The following is a 14,395-nucleotide window of genomic DNA, read 5'->3' on the forward strand; positions in this document are numbered from 1 at the left end:
ACACTTAATGGTAAGGTCCTAGGGAGTGTTGCTGAACAAAGAGACCCTGGAGTGGAGGTTCATAGCTCCTTGAAAGTGGAGTTGCAGGTAGATAGGATAGTGAAGAAGGCGGTTTGGTATGCTTTCCTTTATTAGTCAGAGTATTGAGTACAGGAGTAGGGAGGTCATGTTGTGGCTGTACAGGACATTGGTTCGGCCACTGTTGGGATATTGCGTGCAATTCTGGTCTCCTTCATATCGGAAAGATGCTGTGAAACTTAAAAGGGTTCAGAAAAGATTTACAAGGATGTTGCCAAAGTTGGAGGACTTGAGCTATAGGGAAGCCTGGAGCTTCAAAGGCTGACGGGTGACCTTATAGAGGTGTACAAAATTATGAGGGGCATGGATCGGATAATAGGCAAAGTCTTTTCCCTGGGGTCGGGGAGTTCCAGAACTAAGGGCATAGGTTTAGGGTGAGAGGGGAAAGATATAAAAGAGACCTAAGGGGCAACCTTTTCACGCAGAGGGTGGTACGTGGTACGTGTAAGAGCTGCCAGAGGATGTGGAGGAGGCTGGTACAATTGCACCATTTAAGAGGCATTTGGATGGGTATATGAATAGGAAGGGTTTGGAGAGATATGGGCCGGGTGCTGACAGGTGGGACTAGATTGGGTTGGGATATCTGGTCAGCATAGACAGGTTGGACCAAAGGGTCTGTTTCCGTGCTGTACATCTCTATGACTCTAAGTCAGGTGTCAGATCTCTCGGTGGGAGAGCATTCCAATGATCGTGATCACAACTCCCTGACCTTTACTATAGTCATGGAGAGGGATAGGAGCAGATGGTATGGAAAAATATTTACAATGCTATTAGGCTGGAACGTTGGAGCATAAATTGGGAGCAAATATTCTCAGGGGAATGTATGACAGTAATTAGGAGGTTGTTTAGAGAGCACTTGCTGTGAGTGCTGGATAGGGTTTGTCCCACTGAGGCAAGATAGGGATGGTAGGGTGAAGGAGCCTTGGATGGCAAGAGATGTGGAACATCTAGTCAAGAGGAAGAAGGAAGCTTACTTAAGGTTGAGGTAGCAAGGATCAGACAGGGCTTCAGAGGGTTACAAGGTCGCCAGGAAGAAACTGAAGAAACTTACGAGAGCTAAAAGGGGGCATGAAAAGCTTTAGCAGGTAGGATTAAGGAAATCCACAAGGTATTCTACACTTAGGTGAGGAACAAAAGGATGGCCAGAGTGAGGGTAGGGCTGATCAGGGAAAGTGCAGGGAACATGTGTCTAGAATCGGAGGAGTTAAGGAGGTCCTTAATGAATACTTTGTTTCCGTATTCACTCCTGAGAAGGATCTTGTCATTTATGAGGACAGCCTGAAACAAGCTGATATGCTCAAAAAGGTTGATGTGAAGGAGGAGGATGTGCTGGAAAGTTTGAAAAACACGAGGATAGGTAAGGCCCCTGGGCCAGTTGGGATATAAAAGTACATTCTGACTCTGACTCTCCAGCATCTGCAGTCCTCACTTTCTCACAGACGGGATGTACCCAAGTGGGAAGCGACGGGCGAGATTGCTGCGCCTTTGGCAATGATTTTTGCATTCTCATTTTCCACTTGAGTAGTACCAGATGATTGTAGGGTGGCAAATGCTATTCCCTTGTTCAAGAAAGGGAATAGGGATAACCCTGGGAATTACAGACCACCAGTGCAGCTGAACCCCTCTTGGTGGTGGTCATTGAAGTCCCTCACACAGCGTACATTTTGAACCTTTGCCACCCTCAGTATTTTCTTCAAACATAGTACTCCTCCGTGGTGAACAGATTCTTCAGCCAAAGGTTTGGGCGTTAAGTATAAGCAGGAGGTTTCCTTGCCCAATCTGATGCCATGAGACTTTATTAACCAGTACAGATTACAAACAGTTCACATGAACAACCGTTTACAAGAAACAGCAATTTACAGGGGAAAGGGGTGGCAAAGCCAGACCCCTAAACCTCACTGTACAAGGCCAAACCCCGAATCCCACATTTCTAACAAAAATGTCATCATCAAAAAGGAAACAGTGAATGCAATCACATACAGTCAATAAACCAAACAATAAAATGGTGCATATAACACAAACCCCCTGGCAACCCAGTAAACCACCTATCCCTCCCATCTTCCGGCCACTCAAAGGCAGCCTGCCCGTAGACCCCTTCCGGCTCTCGGTCCACCCCATTCCCCCTCTGGCTGCCATGAGACTTTATTGGGTCTGGAATCAATGTTGATGAGTCCCAGCACAACATCCTCCTTACTGACAAGACACATCCAGGGATGGTGTCGGTGTTGTCAGGGTGTTTAAAGGTGTGATTCCATGAGTTTGACTTGATCAGTCTGTTGCTTGACTAGTTTGTGAGATATCTATTTCAGTTTTGGATAGGGCATGATTAAGGTTAGAGTCCACCACAGAACCTCCCCAACTGGGAACTTAAGGGCAGATGAATTGGCTAAGGAGAACCATGGCAGTCCCCTGTGAGACAAACCAAGGTTGAAGATTTGCTACAGGCTCAGTGCAGTGATGCCAGGTTAAAACAAGTACAGGGGGGAATGAGCCCCAGCAAGTGGGAGGATAGGTTAAGTACTGAGGGCAGAAATGTTCTTAAAGGTGGACAGTACGTGGTCGCCATCGAGGACTGAAATCAAGTGATATATCAATGTCACAATGTCCAGGGTCATCAAGGGACAGAAGTAACAGCTGTCAGAATTAAGGGATTGTATTAGGAAAAGAAATAAAACATTATGTCGAGAATTGTATTATCTGTGGCCAGGATAATTCAGATTACCATGCCAATCACGGAGGGCTACAATATACTAGGCCAGTAGCAGGACCTTGAACTGACCTACATCCACCCCTACCGCCCTGTAAGGGGGGATGAGTATATCCTGGTCATTGTGGACATTATTAACAAATGGCTAGAGACGTTCCTCACCCTAATGAATGCTGCTAAAGTTGCAGCTGATATCTTAAATCACTCATCTTCAGTCCAGGTAATGTACACAGTGGTGAATATATTTGGCGTCAGCCAGAAGTTCCATATCACCCACCATCCTTCACTCCAGTGGGATTGTAGAGAGGATGAATCACACCCTCAAAAGGAGGTGTGAAAGGTCATCCAGCAAAACAACTTGATATGGAATGCAGCTTCACCCTTAGTCCTCATGTTCATAAGGAACTCATCCTCCAGTTCAACTGGATTCATCCACTGACTGGACACACCATAAGAGATATTGAACCCTTAATAATATGGACTTGACACCGCCCAAGGTCGAAGTCTTCTGCCATTATAAAGTATATGGGATTACACTAAGCAGCAGCCTTCAGAATGGCACAAAGGACAAAGCAGACTTACTGTGGTGGGAAGGTGGTCCTGCAAGAGAGTGAGGTAGTGCAGCAGACAATGTTACACATTTTCTAGCCAGGAACATCCTGTTCCCTGGATATTCAGGTCCCCACTCAGTGGCAGACAAGGCCAACTCATCTGTGTACAGAATTTTACTGAATACAGGGAAAGCTAGGTGATACCATATGAATCAGTCAAAGACCTAGAAAGTGCAAGACAACAGCCACCAAGTGAAGATTACCTTATATTACAAAAATATCAATTGGGTGAATGGGCTGAGGAGTGGCAGATGAAGTTTAATTTAGATAAATGCGAGGTATTGAATTTTGGTAAAACAAACAAGGGCAGTGCTAATGCAATTAATGCTAGGGCCATGGGAAGTGTGGTAGACAGAGAGACCGAAGGGTTAAGGTACATAATTCTTTGAAATTTGTGTTACAGGTAGACAGAGTGGTTAAGAAGGTTCTAATCACACTTATATTCAATGGTCTGAGCAATGAAGTTAAGTGCTTGGATGTCATGCTGAGGTCATACAGGATGTTGGTGAGGCCTCTTCTGGAGTACTGCGTACAGTTCTGGTTGCCCTGTTATTGGAAGGATATTATTAAACTGAAGAGGATTTAGAAAAAATTTACCAGGACGTTGCCAGGAATGGAGGGTTTGAGTTATAAGGAGAGGCTGGAATTGTTTTCACTAGAGGTTAAGGAATGACGTTATAGGGGTTTATAAAATCATGAGGGGCATGGATAGGGTAAATAGCAAAGGTAGAGGAGTTCAAAACTAGGGGACATATTTTTAAGGTGAGAGGAGAAGAATTAAAAAGGACATGAGGGGCAACTTTTTCACACTTCGAGTGCTTTGTATATGGAATGAATTGGCAGATGAAGTGGTAGATGCAGGTGCAGTTACAGTGTCTAAAAGACATTTGGACGGGTACATGAATAGAAAAGTTTGGATGGATAGGAGTCAAATGCAGGCAAGTGGGACTAGTTTAGTTTGAGAACACAATCGGTGTGGACCAGTTGGACCAAAGGGTCTGTGTCTCCATGGTGGATGACTCTACAACTCCACCTGCTTCTAGGGAATTTAGGGAAGTAAACCATAACCTGAATCTTGATCCAGACCCAATCCGAATTCCGGATCTGAATCCAGGCCTGGATTCTGGACCAGCTGTGGGCACTGTCCCTCCTGAGGCCAGAAGAGGAAGACCTTGGCACGCAGCAGTCCTGAAGTGAAGGAGATGCTCATAAACATTCCACCCAAGAAAATCTCCTAGGTAGTGCTCTAGCTCAAAGAGAAAGAGAGAACCCCTTTATGAAGGCGCTTATTCCAACTCTGATACTGAGATGTGATTGAGGAGCAAGTCCCAGCAGCCAGAACCATCCCACCACACACACACTTCAATGACACCCAGCCATGGTGTTCTACAAATCAATCCTGGTCAGAGAAGATCGTCATAGACCTGTGATCCCATTGTAGCCCAAGTAAGCCAGTCAATCCTGGTCCTACAGGGCTACAGCACTATAGAGAATGATAGATAGCCACCATCAACAGTTTCATCTTTTGGGCCATTGTCATATTTTGGCCATTTCGCGTAATCGCATAGTCGTTTTATACACACACACACAGATGCTGCACAGGCTCTTATTCTGGTGCCTACTGTCATCATCTGTTCAATAAAGGCATATTTTGTAAAGAGTTTAGCCGAGCGCAGGCCAAGACCAAACAGAGTTAGAAAAAAAATTCTCCCCAAATGGAGATGGATGGGGAGGTATCTAAACTTATATGAGGAACAACCAACAAGTTGCGTATAGGGAGACAATTGGAGCTTAGATTGTTACAATCTGAGCACAGACACCCCAGTAAGAAATGGGATGTTTGGCTACCGGTCCGAGAAAGGACTAGAATTGGGCAACAATGAGAAGGTCATGGGGTGGGGGTGCTGGTGGTGGTGGAGGTGGGGGAAGGTGATGTACTTAGAAAATTACAAATGGGCTTAAACCAGCCAGAAGTGCACCCGTGCACATTTATCCAAGGACTGTCCCAGGACCACAAAATATGGTGGTTTTAAAACACACGGGCAAAACCCATTACATCGTGCACCACAGATTGTCACCGGTGCTGTTAGATATCTCTGTAACAATTCAGCCCAAACTACCTCAGATGGCAAGTCCTCATCCATCGTCCTTTCCACCATATCTCTGTAACAATGCTGCCAGTGTGGTGCTTTCCCAACTTCAGCAATTATACTTTGCATTTGACCCATCAGCTATTAGAGGGATTGACATGGGAAGCCAGATCCAGGCCAGCAGGGCATAGTAAAAGAGATACATTGAATAAGCTGGTAATAGCTTGAGGAGGAGGAGTGTCCACAGTCAATACCCTTGATTTAGCTAATTTAGATATTTAGCTCAGCAAGTGAAACAGACCTTTGATAAACTTAATCTAGAGAGTTGGCAAGATGCTGAGGTGGATATAAAAGAAAATCAGGCAGAGCAATACCTGGTAACAGTGCTAGAAGGACAAGCCAGGACCTGCAGATCACCTGCAGAAAAACAGATGATGACAGTAGGCACCAGAAGAAGAGCCTGTGCAGCATCTCTGGCCTGTGAATGATCGAACGGTTTAGGAAGAACTTCAAGCAGGCTAAGCCAGGCCAATTCCTGTCATGGATCAGTGCCTAGCAGATAGAGCACTTGTTCCATTGGAAGAGACACCCCAATATTTCAAATAGTCAATTATGGAAACAGACCAAGGTCTGGTTTAACAATGCAATGGCTGTGGGGATGGTATTGTTATTCTGATCAAAATGGGTTATAAGACTTCAAAAATTGATGATGTCACATTATCCAAGAGGGAAGTGATTTGAATATGACAATACCCTTCCATACACTGTTGAGAAAGAGGAAAGACTCATAGATAGCACATCTTGATCAGACGGGCCAATGGGCTGTGAAGTGGCAGATGGAGTTTAATTCAGATAAATGTGAGGTGCTGCATTTTGGGAAAGCAAATCTTAGTAGGACTTATACACTTAATGGCAAGGTCTGAGGGAGTATTGCTGAACAAAGAGACCTTGGAGTGCAGGTTCATAGCTCCTTGAAAGTGGAGTCGCAGGCAGATAGGATAGTGAAGAAGGCATTTGGTATGCTTTCCTTTATTGGTCAGAATATTGAGTACAGGAGTTGGGAGGTCATGTTGCGGCTGTACAGGACATTGGTTGGGCCACTGTTGGAATATTGCGTGCAATTCTGGTCTCCTTCCTATCAGAAAGACGTTGTGAAACTTGAAAGGGTTCAGAAAAGATTTACAAGGATGTTGCCAGGGAACTACAGGGAGAGGTTGAGCAGGCTGGGCTGTTTTCCCTGGAGCGTCGGAGGCTGAGGGATGACCTTATAGAGGTTTACAAAATTATGAGGGGCATGGCTGGATAAATTGACAAAGTCTTTTCCCTGGGGTTGGGGAGTCCAGAACTAGAGGCTATAGCTTTAGGGTGAGAGGGGAAAGATATAAAAGAGACCTAAGGGGCAACTGTTTCACACAGAGGGTGGATCGTGTATGGAATGCGCTGCCAGAGGAAGTGGTGGAGGCTGGTACAATTGCAGCATTTAAAAGGCATTTGGATGGGTATATGAATAGGAAGGGTTTGGAGGGATATGGACTGGGTGCTGACAGGTGGGACTAGATTGGGTTGTGATATCTAGTCGGCATGGGTTGGACCGAAGGGTCTGTTTCCGTGTTGTGGATCTCTATGACTCTATGTCGCAGACAAAACAAGTAATTGTGTGCCTCTACCCAAATGAATGTGTTCGTAAAAACACCATTCTAAATTGTACTGTAGAGGTCTGGACTCTGAACTCAGATATCACCAGGGTAGAGTTTAGGGGAAGGGAGAACACTGCATCACAACTTCACTAAAACACCACCAGTACAGAACCTCCAGAACACCACCTCTTGTATTAGGCCACACACTCCAGCTAGGGTCAGCCGAATCAAGCTCAAGGGCATCCACAGGAGGAATATCAGTGACAAACTCTGACAATCTTTAAGGTATATTGGGAGAACTGCAACACTGGCAACGAATGCCTACCAGAAAGATGACAGCATATTGACTGGAATCAGTCAACAAATGTACAATAAGTTTTTGCTGTTTGCTACTGTCAACAGACTGAACAAATTTAAAAGGGTATCAGGGAATTGGTGGGATGCTGTCTGGGACTAAGGCTCAAACATGCAGATACACCCTTGGGTACATCTCCTATCACACCTGGCTGTGCTGTTCATCCTGTTTACTTTGATCCACCTCACTGTCCTCATCGTTAAAGTCATCCACTGGAAGAAGGAATCTATCCAGAAACTAACTATGGACTCTATGCTCCTTCAGCGGAAGCCAAGAAAGCAATGATCCTGGACTGTATAAGTTGTTGTGTGATATGAAATTCACTCTTTAGAATCCCTACAGTGTAGATCCGCCCATTGAGTCTGCACCAACCCTCTGAAGAGTATCCACCCAAACCCATTCCCCACCCTATCCAAATTTCCCATGGCTAATCCACCTAACATACATACCCCTGGTCACTAGGGGAAAATTTAGCATGGCCAGTCCACCTGATCTGCACATCTTTCAACCGTGGGAGGAAACCAGAGCACCAGAAAGACATGGGGAGAATATTCAAACTCCACACGATCACCCGAAGGTGGAAGTGAACCCAGGTGCCTGGTGCTGCTAACACTGAGCCACCATGCTACCTAAGACTACCTCCAGAGGCTTGAGGGCAAGCCAATGTGTGTGTAAATAGTGGCTAATTCTCAAATGTATATAATTAATTATTTATATACCATACTGTTAAGGTTATTGCTGTTCCAGGAGTCAATAATAACAGCTCCATATACTAAGTTATGGCCTATTCGCCTAACCTATCCATGATCATTTGTTAATTTATTTTTTTATTGCAACTTACTATCCCACTTATTTTGGTGTCATCTGTAAATTTAGCTCGTGTACCTTCTACCTCTGCATCCAAGTTATTAATAGAGATTGTAAATAAGTGGGACCTGAGGACCAAGCCCTGTGGTACCCAACTGGTTACATCTTGCCAACCAGAAAAAGATCTGTTTTATTCCACCTCTTTCATTCTGTTGGTTAGCCAATCTTCTATACAAGCTATTAAATTACCCAAGCCCATGTGATTGTTCCTTGTCTATTAACCTTTCGTCTGTCACCACATCAAATGCCTTCTGGAAACCTACACGTACTACATCTACAGGATCCCCATTATCCTCTGAAATGTCCATCTTCCTCAACTGAGGATTCCGTAGCACCGTGATTGATAGGGCCCTCAATTGGGTCTGACCCATCTCCCACACTTTGGTCCTCCTCCCTTCTCTTTCCTCCAACAACGGTAACAGGGTCTACCTGGCTCACTTACCATCCTCATCTAAAAGATCATTAGCCACCATTATCTCCACGTCCAGCAGGATGCCACCACCAGATGCATATTCCCCTCCTTTCCATCCCCCTTTACTCCCAAGACCTCCTCACACCCCTATGGTACCTTCCTATGCAATTGTAGAAGGTGTAGCATATGCCTGTTTATTTCCTCCCTCCAAGGCCCCAGCTGCATCTTTCAGGTGAAGCGACGATATATCTGCACTTCACTCAATCTAGTCTACTGTATTCACTGCTCACAATGTGATCTGCTGTACACTGGGCAGACTGAGTGACCACTTTGCAGAACAGCCATGTTCTCTCCACAAAAATGAGCCTGAATTTCTTGTTACCTGCCACTTCAACACACCACCCCATTCCCTAGACAACACCTTTGTCTCAATTTTTCCGCAGTGATCCAGTGAAGCTCAATGCAAGCTGAAAGAACAGCATCTCATTTTCCACTTGGGAACCATGCAACCTTTGGGACTCAAGATAAAGTTTAATAATTTTAGGGCCCCGTGTACCTTTTCTCATACCCTTACCTCATTCTGCACACACCAGATCACGTTAGCAGCTACTCTTTCTCCCAGGCTGACCTTCACCTCATTCCTTTGTCTGCCAAACTGTTGTTCTCGCTCCTGGATCTGTCACCACCTATCATTTACTTCTCCTCCCTCTCCCCACCCAATCTTCAGCATTTTCCTAACCTGTTCCTAGCTACCATCCTAGCTGAAGTAGGGTCACTGGACCTGAAATGTTAACTCTGCTTTTTCTGCATGGATGCTACCAGAGCTGCTGAATTTTTCTGGCAATTTCTGCTTGTGTTTCTGTTTTCAAGCATCTGCAGTTCTTCATTTTTTCCATCATTCACTTTGCTTGTTCCATCTTCAAAGGGATCTCACAAATTAGTCAAACACGTCTTACCCTTCATAAAACCATGCTGATTCTGATTTGACTTTCCAAATGTCCTGTTAGTACTTCCTTAACAAAAGATTCTTACAATTTCCCAATGACAGATGGTAAACTAACTGGTCTAGTTTTCTACCTTTTTGTCCCCTCCCTTTTTGAATACAGGCATACAAGCATTTTCTCAATCCAGTGGAACCTTCCCATATCCAGGGTATTTTGGAATGTGATAACCAGTGATTCTACTATCTCTGCTGTCATTTCTTTTAAGAGCCTAGGCCATCAGATCCTGGGGACTTGCTTGCCTTCAGTCCCAATAGTTTGCTCCATTTCCCTTGTGATGATGAGTGTTCCATGTTCCTCCGTTTCTCTAACCTTTACATTGCCTGTTACAATAGGATGGTGCTAGTGTTGCTCACTATGAACACTGAAGCAAAATATTGACTTACTGTCTCCACCAAATCTGTATTCCCACTATTAACTCCCCAGTGCCATCCACTTTAGCTACTCCCTTCCCTTTTATATACTTATAGAAGCTTTTGCTATCCACCTTTGTATATTATGATAGTTTTCTTTCATAATTTACCTTGCTCTTTTTATTTTCTAAAATTTAATCTATTTTTAGTGTTCAGGGATGTTATTATACACCTCTGGAGCAGGTGGACTTGAACGCGAGCCTCCCAGTCCAGAGGACCACTGCACCACAAGAGGGCCCATTAAAGAAACAACACCGCAATGTCATTTTGAGAATAGAGATATTTTCTAATTAATCTGTTCAGTTATGTTATTACAGATCTTTGGGGCAAGTGGGACTTGAAACCTTGCCTTCTGGCTCAAAGGCAGGGACACTACTATTGGACTAAAACAGCTCCAAAAGCCTCCTTCACTTACTATTCCCAGGTGGCCTTCCACCCAATTACTAACCAGGCCCGAGTCTGCTTAGATTTGGAGATCAGATTGGTACGGTCGGGGCTTTATTGTTGTTTTTAGCAAACTCCTTGTTGATTTTTAAGTTTTCCAACTTCCATCCTGCCACTGGCTTTTGCAATATTGTATCCTTTGTTTTGACTTTATGTTATCTTTAACTTCCTTGCTAAGCCCCCCTCCTCCCACTCCCACCTTGTAATCGTTCTTCCTCTCTGAAATATATTTTCATTGGGAAGAATTGAATATCTGCCACTACTCATCAACTGTCCTAACTTTCAGTCATCTTCTCCAGTCCACTAGGATCTATACTCATGCCGATGTAATTTTGTTTAACTCAGAATGCTAGTGGGAGACTCCAGCTTCTCACCCTCCAACTGAATTTGAAATTCTAGCATGTTATAATCACACTTGCCTTTACATTAAGATCATAAGATCATTAACTCTTACAATACCAAATCCAAAATAGCCTGCTCCCTGGTTGGCTCACCAATATATTGCTCCAAGAAAACAATATCTAATACTTTCAATGAACTCTCCCCCAAAGTTATAATCCAATCTACATCCATTTAAAATCATACGTTATTGCCATACCTTACTTACAAGCCCATGATTTTGCCTGCCTCATTGCAGAACTGTTATTTAGGGATTGATAGATTACTCCCACCAGGGATTTCTTTCGCTTGGTATTTCTTACTTTTAACCATATTTCTAATATATTCCAGTTAGGAAGGATTCTAGGAAGGGGAGAAATCAATTGTGATTAACCAGGATTGTATCAAATTAAAATTAAAAAGAAACATACAATTTGGCAAAGATCAATGATAAATCGGAGGATTGAGAAAGGTTTAAAAGCCACCCATGGATGACCAAAAAAAATTAAAGAGGGGGAAAATAAGCTGTCAGGGCTAGCAGGTAACATAAAATTGACAGTAAGAGCTTCTTTAAATATATAAAAAAAAGAGAGAAACTAAAGTGAACACAGGTCCCTTGGAGATAGAGGCAATGGAAAATATAACTTCGAACCAGAAAATGGCAAAAAAGTCAAATACTTTCTGTGCATCAGTCTTCACAGTGGAGGTCATTAGTAGTTTCCAAAATATGCTAAATAATCAAGGGACTAAATTGGTGGTGGAAATAAGCACAATAACTATCATTCGAGACAAAGTACAAGGAAAACTTAATGGAGCAAAAGAATGTTAAGCCCCCTGAATCAAATGGGATGCATCTGAGGATACTAAAAGTAGTAGCTATAGAAATAGTAGGTACATTATTAGTAATCTTCGAAGAATCCTTAAATTCTAGAAATGTCTCAAAGGATTGAAAAACTGCCAATATAAAGACTTTATTCAAAAAAATGTGAGACAAAAATATAACTGGAGACCCATTAGCTTATCAGCTGTCATTGTGAAAATGCGAGTATTCTGAACAAATTAATAATAGAATATTTAGAAACACATAATCAAGGAGAGTCAGTATGGCTTCATGGTGTGGAGATCATGCCTGACAAATGAGTAGTTCTTTGAGAGGGTAACAAGCAGGATATATCAAGGAGAAGCAGCAGACATAATATATTTGGATTTCTAAAAGGAATTTGATAGGGTACATATAACTACTTAGTATTAGCATGGATGCACGATTGGCTAATTAAACAAAGTCAGAGTGGAGATAAAGGAGGCATTTTCAGGATGGCAAACTGTAACTGGTGCTGGGGCCACAATTATTTACAATATATATCAATGATTCAGATGACCAAAGTTAATATATCGCCAAGTTTACGGATATCACAAAAATAGGCAGAAAGGCAAGTTGTGAGGATGACAAAGTGTCGACAGAGAGATAGACTGTTAGATGAATGGGCAAAAATCTGGCAGATTAATATAATGGTGGTAAATGTGAGGTTCTGCTCTTTCACCGGAAGAACAGAATATTATATAACAGAGGGATTTGTGAGCCTTGTGCAGGTGATAAGGAAGGCAAATAGAATGTTCATCTTTATTTCAAAGTGAATGGTGTGTAAAAATACATAAAACTTGCTAAAACTACACAAAACATTAATCTGACCATAGCTGGAATACTGTGAACAGTTTCGATCCTCTTATTATAAGAAAGGTATCCTGACATTACAAGCAGTGTACTGAAGTTAACTAAGTTGATTCTGGGCACGGAGAGATTTCCTTAACAGAATGAGGTGATCTTACTGAAACATACAATATTCTTCAGGAGCTTGACAGGGTAGATTGAGAGAGATTGTTTTCCCTCGTGGGCGTCTAGGACCGGAGAGCAAAAATCTCAGAAGGTGTCACACATTTAAGGCAGAGGTGAGGAATTTCTTCTCTCACAGGGTAGCAAATCTGTGGAATTACTTTGCACAGAGAGCTGTATACATTAGGTGATTAAGTATATTCAATCTGAGATACACAGAATTTTAAATCAGTCAGCAAATCGAGGGTTATGGGGAAAAGACAGGAAAGCGGTGTTGAGGATTATTAGATCAGCCACAATCTCACTGAATGGTAAGGCAGAGTCAATTGGCTAAATGATCTCCTTGTCCTATGTTTTATGGTGATGATTATTTAGTTGGGAGGTATGTGTCTGGGAATAAATAAGGTCACAATCAGAAGCATGAATGTGACAAATAAAATGAATTCTAGTGTTCACATGTGGCAAGAGCCTTGAAATTGCGCTCGTCATGAATTTCAATTGCTGTCTCATTTACCCATGCTTTTTTAACTTTGTGCATACAAAGTTATAAAATTCTCTACTTTCGAACAATTTTCAAATTCTGCATATGCATAGCATCTGTTTTCATTTGGATTACTGACTTTCATCCTGCACATGGGCAGCTATAATAGCATAGCGGCACAATGTGTTTTGGGGACATCTGTATCATCATCAATCTCCGATATACGTACATTTCTCGTAAGGTAATCACACCATGATGAATGACATCACTGCTTTACTTGTAGTCTTACTGCATTTGTGCATTTCATGCAGACGCGATGAGATTGTAGTGATGTAAACACACCATGATGGAACAACATCATGCACGTTTTGGGCAGATGCAATGTGTTGGCCAGGGGTTGCTCACACCTAAAAACAGCTTGCGAATTCAAATGGCCTGAGCCCTAGTCACTGTCTTGTGCTGGCTGGCTGGAATCAGTTTGAACTGGGTCAGCTCAGAGAAAAACAAGGGAAGTGACATAAGGTCCAAATCCTTATTCTTTGGAAGATATTTAGGAAATGCTACTGGTGTCCTTGGGCCAGAGCCAATAACAAAAAAACACAGGCTCGCTAAATGAGCCAGAACCAATGAGGAAAAGACACCACAGTTCTGAAAGATAAGGAGAAAGAAAAAAAAGATGGATTTTAGGCGTGTCAGCAGTGAAAACGCCAGAGTTTAACCTTCACCAAAGTTGAGGACTCCATCCATGAAAGCATGGAGATTACTCCAGAGAACTGATGGATCGCCTGGTCAGCGTGAACTCCTATTCTCAGGTATTAGCCTTTATTTTTGTTCACTGTTCAGAGAAAGTCTGAGAAACCTAGTGGTTGCGATCATAGATTTTAGTTTTGTATGAATTGCATGCATGCTTTTAACCCTTTCGTAACCAAAATATGTGAATTGTATGTCTGTTTTAACTAAACTAATAAAGTTAGTTTTTGTTAGTTGCTACAGATTTGACTCTTTTTCTCTTCGTGCCGAGTCAAAAGTTGTTGTTGAGGGCAGTAACCGGGCAATAAATGGAAACCTTTCAGTTGTGTCAGCACAGACA

The sequence above is a fragment of the Chiloscyllium plagiosum genome, chromosome 24 (genome assembly GCF_004010195.1).
Source record: "Chiloscyllium plagiosum isolate BGI_BamShark_2017 chromosome 24, ASM401019v2, whole genome shotgun sequence".
Lineage (NCBI taxonomy): Eukaryota > Metazoa > Chordata > Chondrichthyes > Orectolobiformes > Hemiscylliidae > Chiloscyllium > Chiloscyllium plagiosum.